Source organism: Micromys minutus (assembly GCF_963924665.1).
Source record: "Micromys minutus genome assembly, chromosome: 17".
In the NCBI taxonomy this organism is placed as follows: domain Eukaryota; kingdom Metazoa; phylum Chordata; class Mammalia; order Rodentia; family Muridae; genus Micromys; species Micromys minutus.
The window spans coordinates 12,086,050-12,102,172 of NC_137952.1; the positions used below are offsets into that span (position 1 = coordinate 12,086,050).

The following is a 16,123-nucleotide window of genomic DNA, read 5'->3' on the forward strand; positions in this document are numbered from 1 at the left end:
CTCAGAGTTACATCATAGCCAACTTCTTATCTTCCTCATGTATTTTGAGGTAGAGATTTCTCGAGTTCAGGGGCAGTACCCAGTATTCCTGGAACACTGAGCATTTTCATGACCAATGATACAATATGGGGAAAGAGAGGATGGCTCAGTGGCAGTCACACCTTACTGACAGTAGGCCATTGGGAAATAAGTCACATCCTGCTGACCTCTATCAGCCTTGGTGCCAGCCCCAGACGAGATGGTACATATTGACAGTGGCTGGCACCAAAACTGATCAAAACACAAGATTGTCTGAAATAACCCAAGGGGCCTCTGTCAGTTTCACTCAGATATGACAAGTCAGGACGAGATTGAACCCTTAGAGGCTGCAGTAGAAGTAATTGTTCTTTCCCCACATCAAAATGTGCGAATGCTTCTGTTTCAACCCTTCTGTTCTATGGGCCTCGGTTCCTCTAAGGATCAGCTGCTGATGCCTAAAGATCTATGGACACCATTACAGTTACCATGGATACCAATGTAGTTAGTATAAAATATAAAATAAAGTTCTGTGCTCGTGTGAGATTGGAATTTTAAGGACACGTCATGATAGACACGGGTTAGCAAACCTAAGGGGCCATCTCTGAGAAAGGTTTGGCAAGTTTTCAACTCTGTTCTCTTACCTGGCTTGGGTGTTGCCTTGATGCCTCCCCCTGGGACAAATAAAGGTTCTACCGTCTCTCTCCAGTGGCAACTGAAGCAAGTCACATCCTGGTGGGTCATTTCTAAGAATTCTTCACTACCTAAGAACTTCACAAACCGGTCTCCTTGCTACGGCAGCCTCTGAATGTTAAAAGCCCAATGACTGTATGACTATCAGGTAAAGAAAGTACAGGAAAGACACAGGCCTGTTCTTCCTGCAGCCTGGGGTGAACTGTAGGAGATGTGGAGGCTGGAACATCCCAGATGACTCCTATGACCACCACCTTCCAAAATAACTTGAGAAACTGGGGCTAACTGACTCTCCTGTGGAGCATGCTCCCCACCCAAGGAAGAACTGAACCGTAAACTGCATGCGTTCCCTACCCAGACCTCTGAACCAGGATCCGCATTTCTAAGCCCCCTCGGCTAGAGCCCTTGAGCACCCTCCCAGCTAAAAATGTCTGCTCTGTAGACTCTGTCACCTGCTCTCACTTCCATCTCTCACCACCAGGTGACTAACCCCTAGAGACATCAGTCTTGAAGGAAATGTCCAGAAACATAAAAACAGCCCACGTAAGGTCAGAGACCAAAGATTCCGTCCGGAGGATTCAAGGTTCATTCTGTTTGTAGAGAGCCCGTTGCTATGCTGTCTGCCAGGATACAAATCACAGCACAACCACTGATCTTCACGCTCCCCAAAACTGCCACATTTATAGGTGCAGAGTTCCTTGTAAGTGTGCGTCCCTAAAGACTAAACAGATACTCTGACCTCAGAACCCGGCATTTCTAGATGACTCTTAAGATGGTTGTTTTGTTGTTGTTTTACTTCAAAAGGCTCTTATGACTTGCTGCTGTGATCCCTGACCTGACCTGGCCCCACCTCCACTTTTAAAAGATTATTTAACCACCTATGTGTTAAGCCTTACACCCTTCAAAATTGATGAATCAGCCTTCAGGGGAAGGAAACTTCTCTGAGAAATGCTTGTTCAATGATATTTACTGGTCTCTTCCAATGAACATATAGACTAGATGTACCTCATTCTTCTTGGCGCTGGGCAATTAGAAACAATGAACCAAACACAGATGTCACCCTGCACGAATAGACTTTTCGGTCAAGACACACTTTCAAAACAATAGCAGAACTTTCCAAAGGCCCCTGAGCCCATTCATCTCCTTGGTAATGGAATAGGAGCAGAAGCAGCCAGGCAACTGTCTGGTATTGGGGAGGGGGGGGGGAAGTAGCTATGGAAAGAATTTCAACACATTTAAAAAGCAAGTCAGATCCTCACCTCTCCTGTGACCCCAAACCCTTTGCCCTCTGAGAAAACTCTCACTTCGACATGGAGTTGGCAGACAGGATAACACCTCTGAGTTTCACAAAGAAGCCTCAGCCAAAACCAATCTCCACTTGGGGCAGAATAAAGCAATTGGTTGTCAGCATGGCTGGAAGTCTCTTGCCCAGACAATGGCGTGTTTATGTGTCAGAGGGTTAGGAGTGGGTTGTGTTAACATAAAACCCACCGTACACAGAGCTGTTAATTCAGTTGCTGGCAGGGGCTTCTGTTATCTTCTGAATACCTCCCAGAGGGGATAAGCCCTTCCTCTCCATTTGAGTTGGCAGCAGCAATATTTTTTTTGCACCTGTTGCTCTACTCCGATAACAATGCAGTTAAGCATTGATTTGTTGGAAAATAAACAGAAAAAAAAGCAAAGAAAGGCATCTGCTCAGACAGCCTGAGCTGGTTTGACTTGGCCTTCATGCCAATTTGTTTTTCCTATAAAACCAGAGAAAACCCTGTCCTTTCAGTTATGATGCTATCCTCCCACTCCCATGAAGAGAAGGAGGCATCGAATAGGCCAGTGGGAGCTGGCAAAGCCCAGGAGCCAGAAGACTTTGTACTTTTCCATTGGCTGGTTTGCAAGGGCACTGAGGGGTGTCCAAGGTTTGCAGAGTGATATGGCCAGCCTCCAGCCAGCCAGGTTCAGATCAGGAATGAGATGAACAAGGGTGAAGAAGGGACTCCAGGGAGGTGATTCAACCCCAAACCACAGTCTTCAAATGATTGACTTCTGAAATGCAGGGTGTTCAGTGAGGAGATATGGTCTATGGCTTACCAGCTAGAGTGGATACTTAGCCCACACATCCCCAGTCTCAGTCCAGCCTCTCCCACAGATGCGCACCAGCTAGCCAGGATGAAAAGCCCTAGTCCCTAGACCATGGCATTCCTATCTCAGAAATGTGGTTGGCCATCCTTATACCAAAACCAGGCTGTAAAAACTCCCTCATGCCCTGCATCAGGCTCTGAAGTCCCAAGACCCAGGTAGAAAAAAATACCTGAGAAGTTCAAGATGCAGTTTCTTCTGCAATTCAAACAATACGATATTCTCATTTTTCATTAGTCAAAAACCCATGATGAGTTAAGTCTTAAAAGGCCACATATCATTCAACAGAGAGGACATCAATTAGCCAGTGGCATCATCTCCCAGTCTTCAACACATAGTCAGAGGAAATGACTTCACATTTCATCTCATGCATAGTCATAGGCCATATCCATCACTCTCTACAAAACACCTTCTCCCCAGCCTTCTCTGAACCACAGGCCCATTACCACCAGGAATTTAAAGGGTTCGAGAACAATGGGAAGGGGCTGTGGAACAGGCAGGGTTTGTGCCTTCTTTTCTGAGTGTTAAGGACAGGGTGATCCAGCAGGGTGGGACATGGCTGGCTGAGCACTCCCAAGCATTCTTGTCATGAGCAGGGCAGGGAGTGGAGTTCCTCACATCAAATCAGGCAGCAGAAGAAGAAAAGGTTTAACAGCACCCTTAGCTGACTGAAAAAATAAATAAGACCAACTGCACAAGAATGTGGGAAGGGTGGAGGGAGGGAAGGGGTGGGACTGGAGGCAGGGAGGGGTTGGGATGGATTAGGACAATGGATTTGACCAATTCGAGAATCAGGTTTCCTCCCCGGAAAATACCAAAATGTCAAGTTCACAGCCACCAATCTGAAGTCTCACAAACTGTATAATTACAAAGCAACAATAAAAGCGAAGATAGAGAAGGAGTTCATATGTATCAAGTATTTGTGTAGTCTGGATGAAGCCAAACCCTACATTATCTCCTGGAATCCTCATGAGAACTTCAAACATAACATACTAAAATCTCCACTTTACAAATAAAAAGGCAGAGTGGAATTCAAAGTCTTACCTGCCGATTTAGTACATAGACAGGGTGTCCTGTAAGTGTATTAAGAAATGAGTAAGAAAGCAGCGTATATCTTTATAGATTTGGGGATGGATTGTTCTATCACTAAAAAAGGAGACATCTGTCTCCTAAGACCTCATACTTTTCATTTAAAAGTTTGTCAAGATGGGTCGTCGACTTTCCCCCTAAATATGATAAAGAGACACACTGGTCATTCTGTGCTCTAGAAGGAAAGGTGTCCTTGAGCAAATAGGAGTCTAGATCTGACTACACACTGACTCATGGTTCCCTAAATATATTCATGAAAACTTAAGTTAGAGTGAAGGAGACGCTGACTATATTCCCCAGTGATATATACGTGTTGGGCTTGTAAGAGACCCTTAACTCAATCCCCAACAACAAAACAAACAAAAACCCTTCAGTCTGGCTTCCTGTTGAGCCTCAGGTTGACTCAGGGGTTGAAGTGGCTGCTGGAAGCCACCTCGGACTTATTGGCCTTAATAAAAAAGAGCCATAATAATAGCAGGAAACACTGAAGAAAATTAAAGAGAATTTATAGCTCCTTTGGAGCGCACCAGAAGTCTGAAGGAAGACCTGCTAGGAATACCCCAGAACTGAAAGAAACTGGGTGTGTCATTTGGGAACCGAATTTCTACCAAGAGAAATCCAGCAAAGCATTCCCTGTCTTCCACCACATGAAGTCTACACACTCAATCTGGAAATCCCAGAGTATCTGGCAAGGGTCTCTCTTCATCTTTACAAATTCAGAAACAAATTGCTCCTGGATGTCCTTGCAAATTTGAAGGTGACTTCTTTGGAGAAATGTAGCTTTCTCCTGTCCAGACAACTATTAATGATGGAGATAGGAAATCCAAGCTCCTTCACAGAATCATTTTCAATGAATCCAGCCCCACGGCACACTGGGTCTCGTTTCCCCTCCAGAACCTGACTCTGCTTCTCGTAACTCAGTGGTCCACATGTGGAAGAGGCTCTCTGGAAATTCAGGAATAAGAAGCCACCATGATGGCGAGCACTTCAATCCCACAAAGGCTTTCTCAGGAATTCGGTTGCACAATACTAATACTAACTTGGCCCCTCCCCTGTTGTTTCAGAGGGAAAACCGTTCAGTGTAAATTCAAAACAAGAATTCACCAACTCTGCAACTCTGTCTCCCTTCTTCTGACCCAAGCCTCAGGCTTACACTGGAGTTACTTTGGTGAGGAAGATGAGCGTGTACCAAGGACCTCCAGAGCAACTTTCCACACTACCAGCCCCCAGGAATTGTCACTATTTCAAAAGCCTCACCACGATGAAAGGCACCATAAGCTACACAATGCAGGCCTCAGTGCAAATGGCAAAGCAGAGCTCCTTGTTGAAGTCATGTTAAGTATGTTAAGCTAGGTGTGATACCACATGTTCCTACTGCTAGCACTTGAGACACAGACACAAGCTTAAGGAGTGTGAGGCAGCCTCGTCTACATAGTGAGTTCCAGGCCAGTCCTAGTTATGTAGTGGGGAGAGGGAGTGGGATGGAAAAGAGGAGAGACCAAGGGGGAGGGGGAGGGAGGAGAGACTAGAAATATATGAATATGCAGGACATTAAACCAAATAGTCTTCTTAAGCACAGACTCTATGTAACACAAGCCATACCTACATAGCCATATAAGTCACCTCTAATGCTGGCTGCCTCCAAGACAGTAGCCCTAACATCATCTTTACCTCATCAAGACTATCATCACTGAGGGTGGAATGCTCTTTTTTGGATGCCCCATGATCTTGTCTTTCTGGATCGTTTAGAGGATAAAAGAAATACAACATTGAACATACTTGAAACCCTGTCCTACAGTAGACACTCAGCAAACAGCAGTTATTAATATTAGTGTTATCATTTTTCTCCTCTCTATGTCCTACACCCAAATATATCCACAATGCCAAGGCCATCTACAAGCAGAAAAAACACCTTTCCCTGTTGTGGTGAAGACTATGGACTCAGTGGTCATTTCCTGTGCAAGAGAATGCTGTACCTAGGTTGTCACCCCAATTCCTTCTCCATGGATCTTTTGTGCACTCTGTTAAGATGTATGAACCTCACTTTCAATTATGCTACATGTATAGTATTATAATGTGTGCTTGACTAACACACTGAATTAGAATATCTGTCCCTCATCTAATTACCTCTGTAGAGGAAGATGTTGATACTTTGATACTTCTGTAGTAAGTACAACATGATATAAAAATATTAATGATTTTTCTTGGAAATAATTACTGTTCCAGCTAATAGTAATGGGAAGCTTTGCCTATATTCGTATTATGAGAATATGTTAAATCATAATTTAAAGTTATTGAAAATAATGTCATTTTTCCCTAGGTCCTCTGAATTCTTTCCTTTGGACACCAGGTTAGATCTCTGGATGTTTTACTAACAGCAGAGGATTATTTGTTCAACTAGGTCTTTAGGAAAGATTTACACCTGTCTACAACATCTCAACAAGGCAGACCCACAAGATCCCAGTAAAATAAGTAGCTACCCACACATGCACTCTCTCTCTCTCTCTCTCTCTCTCTCTCTCTCTCTCTCTCTCTCTCTCTCTCTCTCTCTCAACAAAGCCTCCAGATGCCCAAGGTCAATGTTTTCTACAGCAGTGCTCAGTAGAAACTCTCTCAAACTCTCACAAACCCTACTCGTGAGCACCATTTCACACAGCTGGATTATGTGGTGAACAACCACACTTGATCTTAGCCAGAAGGCTGAGAAACAATCTGGTAAACAACCAGAAGAAAGACATTTCTTCCAGGGCCTTCTACATGAAAGGCATCCATGCATAGGAGAGAAATGCCAAAGCCCATACTGTGTGTTGTGGCTTGAAGGTAGCTCAGTAAACGGCTCAATTTGGAGATCTCCTATTACTGTGGACTATCCCATTTCCTAATGCCCACTATCTGCAGTAAACGTTAAATATCCAGTTTTTCTTCTCCAAGGTCAGAGTTCAAAATCATTACAGGACAAAAAAAAAAAAAAAAAAAAACCAAACAGAATTTAACACTCCTGCTCCAGTGCCCAGATTGAATGCTTTTATCTAGGCCCCAGCCTATAAATCGTTACTACAAATTATTCATGAGCATTGTCTGGATGACTTCACATTCTTTGCTTAACTTACTAGCCCTACACAGTAGATGTTATTACCCCATTTTCCAGATGAAAAGTCTTGGATGTTAACATTTACAGAATTCACCCAAAGGCACTCAACCATCCAGTGGTAGATTTAAAGCCAGGAATTCAGACACTACAGCCAGTGTTCATCTTTCTACATCCCTGCGAACCCGTGGCTCCAGCTATGAGAACTCAATGCTGCCCCCCTTCAGACACAAGTAGTCTTTATTCACAAAATCCCACAAGCCTCTGGCCAGTAGAGGGAAGATGGTAGAACTGCAACTAGCTGCTCTTTAACTTCTTAAAAAGAACAAAGTTTGAGCTTAAGAGATGGCTCAGTGGTTAAGAGCACTGACTGCTCTTCCAGAGGTCCTGAGTTCAATTCCCAGCAACCACATGGTGGCTCACAACCATCTGTAATGAGATCTGATGCCCTCTTCTGGTGTGTCTGAAGACAGTGACAGTCTATTCATACATAAACTAACTAAATGAATAAATAAATAAATAAATAAATAAATAAATAAATAAAATCTTTTTTTAAAGAAAGTTAGGCATAGGCTGAATTTCAGGCTAAATCTACAGTCTACACAAAGCCAAAACAAGTCTGGTCAGCAGACACCTGGAAGACAGAATTAATATTAGTTCTCTCCCCCCCCCCGCCCTCAAAATCTGCTCATCCCTTACTCCAGGCTGTAGCACCAGCCCTACTGAGGGAAAGCTGGCTAAAGGCTCCCCAGAGCGATCCCAGGGCGAACTGCACAGTGGCCACGTTCAGCCCTCTGTTGTCAAACACAAGAAAAACCCCTCTCTTGTTCAGAGAGCACCTCGGGGTTAAGCTGGTACCAGGTGGGGGGAGGGTTAATAGTAGCTGAACTTTCTCAGATCCATTCCTGGCCTAAGGTCCTAGCCCCAGAGTCCACTGACCATGACAGTAAGAACGGGAAGCAGCGGATACACCGCTTCCACTTCACCACAGGTACATCAAAGGAAGCATCTAGACAAGGTTGTCTAAGTTTTCATAGTAAAATAGTGGGGTTAATGGGATACTTGGTTCCTTTAACAGGAACACAATTATCTGCTTGGCTCTTTGCCACTTTTTATTTTAGACTTGTTTCATCAGACGCTATGTTTTGGGTACACCTATATACATCACAACTTGAACAAATAGTCAAAACCCTTCACCGGTGACTAAAATGCTAAGTAAATGAGAGATGAGGAGAGGAAATACAACCGAAGCCAGTGACCAGGTGACAAGGAGCCTAGCCCCAGAAGGCAAGCCAAAGACAGACTGTGGTTAGGTGCTAGTGAAACCATTTTCAAAGGAGCATTTAACAGGATGTCTCTTTTAAAACCAAGTCAATTAATACCCAAGGATCCTCTTTAAGTGGGACATCGTGTTTGACCCGGTTATAAGCTCTGTCTGCTACAGATTCAAAGCCAAGCCATCTGGGAACAGTATGGGCTTCACATTGGCCCAAGAAGCCCTGTCACCCACATGATTACCATCAAGTCTTCCTCTAGAACAGGGTCCATATCTTTCTCATCTGGTCAGCCACCCATGAGCAAACCAATGTAGCTCAGGCAAAGTGAATGCCAGTGTGTGGAAGGTTTACCTTGGGCTGATCCAGAGGTACCTATGGTGCCTCTTCAAATGATAGTCACGAATCACCTGTTCCCCATGGATCACAAGCTACCCAGTTCTGATATCCCACGAGCTCTGGGCCCGTGGGTTAGGAGGCCATAGCATGTGCAATGAGCTGCTGAGACCGCCCCCCTTTAAGGTGCCAGGTGCCAGCTTCATATATCACCAGTCTCAGTCAAAGTTCTGAAAACCCTAAAAGAGACCTTCAGGGGTCCCCAGCAATCTTCCTAACTCAGGGCATCTGCCACCCCCCTCTCTCTCTTGTCACAGACTCTAATCCCTCCAACCCTTTACATAGTTGGTCCCCAAATCTTAGGCCACCACAGCTGGCAGAATCTGTAAGTTCAAACATCTTTAAAATAATCGGAATGTATAAAAGAGGAAACTAAAACCCAGAGAGGTACAATGTTTGGTCTGGGCCACACAGCCTTCTCAGGTTTCCTCACGGCCACAGTGAGCGTTGTCCCACCAACTACCTTCCCTGTACTGTATACTCTGATTACTCCAAAGACGGAGCCAGCCTAAGAAATAATCTTTGCTCCTGTCTGAAAAGTAAGAAAGTTTTTAATCAACTTTAAAGTTTTTAAGAGACTGATAGAATTGTCTAGTGTAGACCATCTTGGCTTCTTCACCATGGTGCCATTTGGCTGGAAAATATGTCCCATCCTAAGATATGCTATCATGAACAGCCATTCTCCCCATGATGTGGCTGATTTCCTGAATATCTTAATACCCGGCCCTTTAAAATTCTGACCAGCATTTTTTTAATCACAAATTTTAATAATAGTAAAATGATTGTTCCTTAGAACAAGTTGTATCACTTAAAATCATCTTATGAACAGTTAAGTATGAAAATAAAAAATAAAATAAATTATCTAGCCTCTCCCCTCAACTGTAGGGAGCCAATTTAAGAAAAGTTGAGCAGTGTGGCAATCCCCTGCCTCACTGCTCCAAGAGAGACCTTACTACAGATTTATCTTACCCAAGCTGAAAGCCACTGCTCTGTGCTCAGTTAAATAGTAACCGAAGTAGGGTCAGAATGTATGGTCTTGAAACACCAAGCCAATGCTTCCCAACTGGGGCCCCACCCACAACAGAAAAGTCTGTTGCTTCAGTTCCATGGAGAGACAGCTGAACTGGAGAAATGGCTCAAAACACCATCGAAATGGTGGCACTGAAGTGCAGGTTCCTTCACTCAGGAGATCTGCGTGGTGTCTGGCTGTTTTGGTGTTACAGGACCCAACCCACCTCACCTCCCAAAAATCTTCAAAGGCCATATCTGTTGTAAAAGACCCAGGGATGCCTGTGTCCAAAGGGAGAGAAGACTGAGTGAGCTCTCATGCAAGTTTCAACAACCGTGTGTGACAATACACTATGAAACAACATTCTTATATGTTAAAAATGAAAGGAAGCCCAATGGACACAGCCCAGTTCTCAAATCCCCAAAGATTGGAGAATATCAAAAGGAAATAAAACCTAGTAAGAGTCCAGAAAGCCAAATCCCACTTCCTTAGAGCAGAACATGGCCCCAAAGTGCTCACTTTCTGACCTACTAATAACACCAACCAGCTAACAGAACACCAGTGAGAACATAGCTGAAGTCTCAGTTCTGTTTTTGACTCAAGCCTTTGAAAGTATTGAAAGAGGATTGAGATAACACCAGCCAATGAGTGGAAGACCCTTAGGGTACCCACAAACATGGAGTTGTGTGAGTAGAGCCTGTCTCTAGAGGTCTAGAAAGGCCCAAGGCACACACATGAGAAATCTCAGTATAATAATAAAATAAAAAAAATCAGAAAGATTGTGTGGTTTATAGGTAATATAATTTTTAGCACAACAACAACAAATGTTATTGACTCTGGAACCTTTTGCATAAACGAGACCTGGGTCAAATATACTTTCATATCCATGACGACAGGAAGAGGTCCTGAATAAGGGTATTATGAGTGGTCATAGAACTTCCAACACAGCTTCTTCAAAACTGCTCTCTTAACATCTCTGCCCAGTGATATACAAACATGGGAGGTGATACTCATATTTGCTAGCATTTAAATGTGATTATAAACATCTAAATAACTCTGGTCTCTCCCATCACAGCTCTTAAATGCCACTAGCCCGTGATGTAGCAGAAACTAGTCCCACATGGCTTCATATTCTAATAGCATTCTTAACTGTAAAATTCTCTTTATCTCTTCTGTAAAGAGAAAAAAACACATCTTTATCTCTTCTTCAAGAAATTGACTCATCCTTGAATCTCAAGGAAAGCAGCACCCAACCAACCATGATTCCTAACTTCCCCTTATTAATTGAAAGATACTGTCTTGATACCTCTTCACACTAGTTGATACATCTCATAGAACCAGTTGGTGTTTCTGTCGGAGACCTCAGACTCCAAACTCCCCATTCTCCCTGAGATCAATGTGGGAAAACAATGGAGATACCTGAGGACTCGAACTCAGAGAATCTTACACTTCATCTAAAACACGTATCACCACACAGCAGCTTTCAGTGAGTCTCAAAGAAGACAAAAAGTCAACGAGACATTGCCATTTCATTGCTCTCGTGAACCCACAAGGTTCATTTCCCCACTGCTCTCGGCTCGATCTACACTGGCACCAACACTTGTTCATGGCGTACAAACAAAATCAAAAGAGTCCCTACATTGAAGCATTTGTTGCTGGTGAGTCATGTCTGCCTGTCTGGTCATAGTATTCCATTGTGGAAAAACAAAGGGTTGGTCTGTCCTTTTGTGACACAGTGAAATCTTCTACCTAAGCTGAGTTTTCTTTCTGCATAGGATCATTTTTAAGGATACCATCTGCCTAACCTTGGCCACCTGATTCCTGTCACCACTGTGAATATAGATTCTTTTACCTATCTACACCCATTTCCTCAAACTAAAATACACTAAAGGTGAATTGGCTCATGAGTCAGAAGAAATATCAGCAAAGACACCTCTAGACTGTGAGGCCATACGCTTTGAGCCCTACCAGCCCTTAGCCAGCCAGCTCGTCACTGAGCGACATCAGAGTCACCTGTCTCCGCTTGCTTTTTGTTCCAGAGAAATCTAACTCAAGGATATGGCTTTGTCACACTGCATGGGCAAAGAGAAACCTTTTAGACTCTTACTGATTGGAAGTAAGACAATGTTGGGAATTCACAAACAACACACCAAGTAGCCCAGCTGTTCTCACCCAAATAAACTCCAACAAGACCCAGTGAGCGAGCTCAGGTAACACAAACTTTGCTTCCTGCCAGCTGCCCCCGGGAAGCTCTGGTTTATTTTCACCTGTCTCCTTCAAGACAAGTTTGTCTTGCCACACGGCAGTTTGAATTCCAAGTTCAAAAGAAGTTTAAACGCAAGGACTTACCTCATTTACCTAAAGATTCTGGGTGGGAAGTCCTATGGCTCTGGCGATGAAGAAGAAGGCAGGAAGCTATCACACCAGCTCCTACCGGGATGGGGAGCCACGGCCTTATCACTTCTGAGCTCTCATCAGAGTGGAGATAAATGCATATGACAATAATTTAAAATCATTTTGTAGGATGTTAAGCAATAAGCCACCAACCGGGAATTCCCTAAGTCACTTCCCCCTCTTCTGATTGGCTGCCCGGCCCTTTAAAAAAATAAAATAAAGGATTACAAACATTGGCTCATTTGCATTTGGCCAACTCACACGTTAGTGTTCAAACAAAACAGGTCTAACCAGGTTATGCCTGTGTCTCAAGAACAGAGACAACCTGTTAATGGATGAGGAATTGATTTGGTGGTGACTGTACTTTTCAGCTTAGAGGCAGTTTCAGGTATAAAGGACCTCGTTCCCCAAAGATGCTGTGAGGAAGGGGCGGGGGACATAAAAGTCCCTGTTAAGCAAATGAAGGAAGAGGGCTGGAGGTGCTCTTAAATATCTGCCTCATTTTCTAACCTGTATTTAGTCCTCTGCTATGTCATCATGATCTTTGCCCTGGCTGTGCAGGAACCCGGCGTGGAAAGAGCTTCTAGCCCATTCTATCTCTGGGCATCATGACCAACTCTTTGTAGTGACTCTTGACAATTTCAGAGGCTTTCCCAGCCCCAGGTAAGCACCTTGGAGGAGGGGCTGGTCCTGGAAGGGAGGGGCCACTATGAAATGTCTTTGGGCTACAGTCCTCCTCAGCAAGACAAGGGCTGGTTGACCAGCTCATCAGAACCTTTGACACTTACAGGATTCATCTTACTGTTTATCAACCCTCCCTGTAGGATCCAGAAAATAGAAAAACAAAATGCCAACCAACAGTCTGAGCAAGATGTGCACTGCCAAGGGGGATCTACAGATTTCACAGACCCCCACCTCCTGCACTAAGGGTGCATAGGGAGTTTCCTATTCTTGCTTCACTGGGTCCCACATGTTTCTCTACCGGCACAGGTGAGCGACTACCCTGGCCAGGAAAAATACAATCCCCTAACCATTAACTTTCCCTTTTGGATCTTCCTGGACAACAGTCTTCTATGAGCAAAGCAGGCAGGCAGGTTTGTTGAAGTCAGTGAGCCTCCTCTCCCTTTGTTGGAAGACAGGAGGGAGTTTGGCAAAGAGATGAAGATTTTGTGATCACAACTCAGAAGTTTGTGAAAGGAACAGAACCCAAATGCTTGTGCTTCTAACTGAGACAGGAACCAGCCAGCTGCAGTATTCTCTTGGATTTGTTGCCTGGTTTAAGGAACATGAATTCAGAGAAGTTTCAGATGCAAAAGATAATGGTGGGGCAGGGGTGGGTTTGGAGGGGTCTTAGATACAAGTAAGTCTTTAAAGGAGGTATTGGCATCCTTAATGTGGCAGAGTTTAGGGTGGCTCTATAAAGCTGCTCAGCTTCTCTAACCTCTAGTAAATAAACCCACCTCCCCTCCAGTTCTACCTTATTTACCTGCCAAAGACTCTGTTAACATGCAAATGTATGCTCCCTGGCCTTATAAAAACAGTAAATGTCATCATGGCCCATTATCACATTAGCCCCAATTAGTTTATCAGCTCCAGATCTGAGAGAGAGGCCCCAGGGAACAGCCAGCTGGAGTTTTGCTGGAGAGATGAATCCAGCTGCGCTAACTCCACCCACCATAGGCTGTTTGCAGGGGGAGGAGGACATAGAAGGAAGGCCCCGGGAAACAGCCTAGCCTTCTTCACACTTTTGGCTGACCTTCACCTGAAACTGCAGAGACCAGTAAGGGCTACGGGTGTATAGTCCTGAGGCACAAACAGCAAATACAAATACCTAAAATGTGTGGTTCCCTAGCACAGGCCCAGATGCTTTTAGTTATAGGTCTTTTAATATCAAGATGAGGCAGTCTAGCTCTGCGCCAGTCCCTTTGCACTAATAAGCTAAATGGACACTTCTGAAAAGGGACAATCAAGAGCACTGGTGGAGATAGGATGTCGCCTTATAGCCAGCACCACTGTAGACATGTATATATACATACCCCCATAGATGTACATATTGTATTATGTGTAATAATACATATATATTAATATATGCTACCTAACAAAGTGTCTGATAATTAGTGGGTCCGCATTAAGTATTGATTGTTTGACTTGGCACTAAACTTACCATCCTAGAAGAAAAAACAAGAACCGAAACAGTACCTCGGGGGAGGGGGGGAGGGAGATGAATTGATTCTTAGGCATTCAGTGTGGAGAAACTCTTCCAGATGAACTCATTCACCTGATAGTCAACTTCAACAAGACAGTGCTGGTAGATAGAGAGATAGATGGTAGATAGATATATAGATATAGATATAGATATAGATAGATAGATAGATAGATAGATAGATAGATAGATAGATCGATAGATAGATAGATAGGGATGGAGTAAACCTAAATTAAAAATGTTAATAGTAACTATGGAAACATCAAACAGAGCAGATACTTAACACAGACACATCTTCAGTACCTGAAGAAGAATCAGGCATAGTGTCATTATCACAGATTTCTATCATCCATTCTATGTTTCTAAGATTCTCTGGGACACAGATAAGAAGAAAATAGAACCAGAAACTATAGTTAAGTCTCTCAAAACACAAATACTCTGAATAGAAACCTGCCTCATCTTCCCTACAGGTCAAGGCTCTGACAAGCCTCAAACTTGGACAAAGATGTGGTGCCTCTGAGTCAAGTCCTGAGGGGACATGTCTCAGTAAAGTGCCTACTGTACAAGCATAAGAACTTTAGTTTGGACCCCCTGCACCCAGGTAAAACACCAAGCATGGCAGCAGGTACCTAATCCTAGCACTAGGGATGGCAGAAGGTTCCCTGCAGCTTTCTGATCAGCTATTCCTGCTCAATTAGTGAGAATCCCCATCTCAAAACCTAAGGCAGAGTGACTGAAGACAATGCCAACCTCTGGGCTCTATATACTCGTGCACTCAAGTGTATATACACATGCATAACACACACACACACACACACACACACACACACACACAAACGCACACGCATGCATGCGTGCATGTGGCAAGTAGAACAGACAGGACTATTTGCAGTGCCCTGGAATTCCTGAGTTAGTTGGTTTGTCTACTAAAAGATCACAAAAGTAAAGAAGTAAAAGAACCTAGCTGCTAATCCAAGACCAAAACAAAAAGTCTGTCTGAGATCAGCAAGCCTTAAGGTGTCCAAGGCTCAGACAAATGTCTGATGTCATTACAAGACCAATGGCAGTTATGTCCTTGTTTGGCACAAAGGCAGATGCTTGCTTGCTTTATACTTCAGTCCCTAACTAGAAGCCTGTTTTCATCTTTAAAAGCCAATTGTGTTTGTGTATATTTCTGTCTCTTTCTCTCCTGGTGATATGGAATGGGACAAGTATATAATAAGAGACAAATAAAAGTTTAACACAAGCTGAACAGGAACAAGAAATCTCTCTCTCTCTCTCTCTCTCTCTCTCTCTCTCTCTCTCTCTCTCTCTCTCTCTCTCTCAAACTCACTGGGGACAGAAAGTCAGTCATTTATTAGCCTGGTTATAGCCAAATAAGGAACTAGGCTTCATACATATGATATATGCAAAGTCTCTAGAAACACAAATACTCTGAATAGAAACCTACTTAATCTTCCCTACAGGTCCAACAGTAAGACAGGGTTTTCATCCCCTACCATCCTCCATAAATTCTGAGCATTAGTGACTAGATCCAGGTATTTTCCTAGACTCTGTGATGATCTCACAGGCCCTGAAAGTGGCATATCTGTTTCTTTGAGAGGTTATAGGTTGACCATTGTGCACAAAGGTTGACCTCACATGTGCACGAAACTCTGTGGCTATTGCCCTCATATCTGTGTACCCACGGGCTGCTGAGCAAACCCTCCAAACTGTAGGGTGGGGGTGGGGAACCCAGGGATACTAAAAAGAGCTCAGTGTGGCAAGAGATAGATGGAGAGACATAGACAGACAGACAAGCTCTCTCCATCATTTGAACATGTCTCTAA

General features: G+C 43.8%; 1 protein-coding gene across 1 annotated transcript in view; it reads right to left on the reverse strand.

The window, feature by feature from the left end:
* The window catches only part of EHF (ETS homologous factor), a 36,118-nt gene extending 23,946 nt beyond the window's left edge, over positions 1-12,172 (reverse strand). The window contains exon 1 of the mRNA XM_080930826.1: positions 12,047-12,172. The gene's annotated coding sequence lies outside the window, so the exon portion shown is untranslated. The remainder of the gene's footprint in view (positions 1-12,046) is intronic.
* Between the last annotated feature and the right edge of the window lie 3,951 nt (positions 12,173-16,123).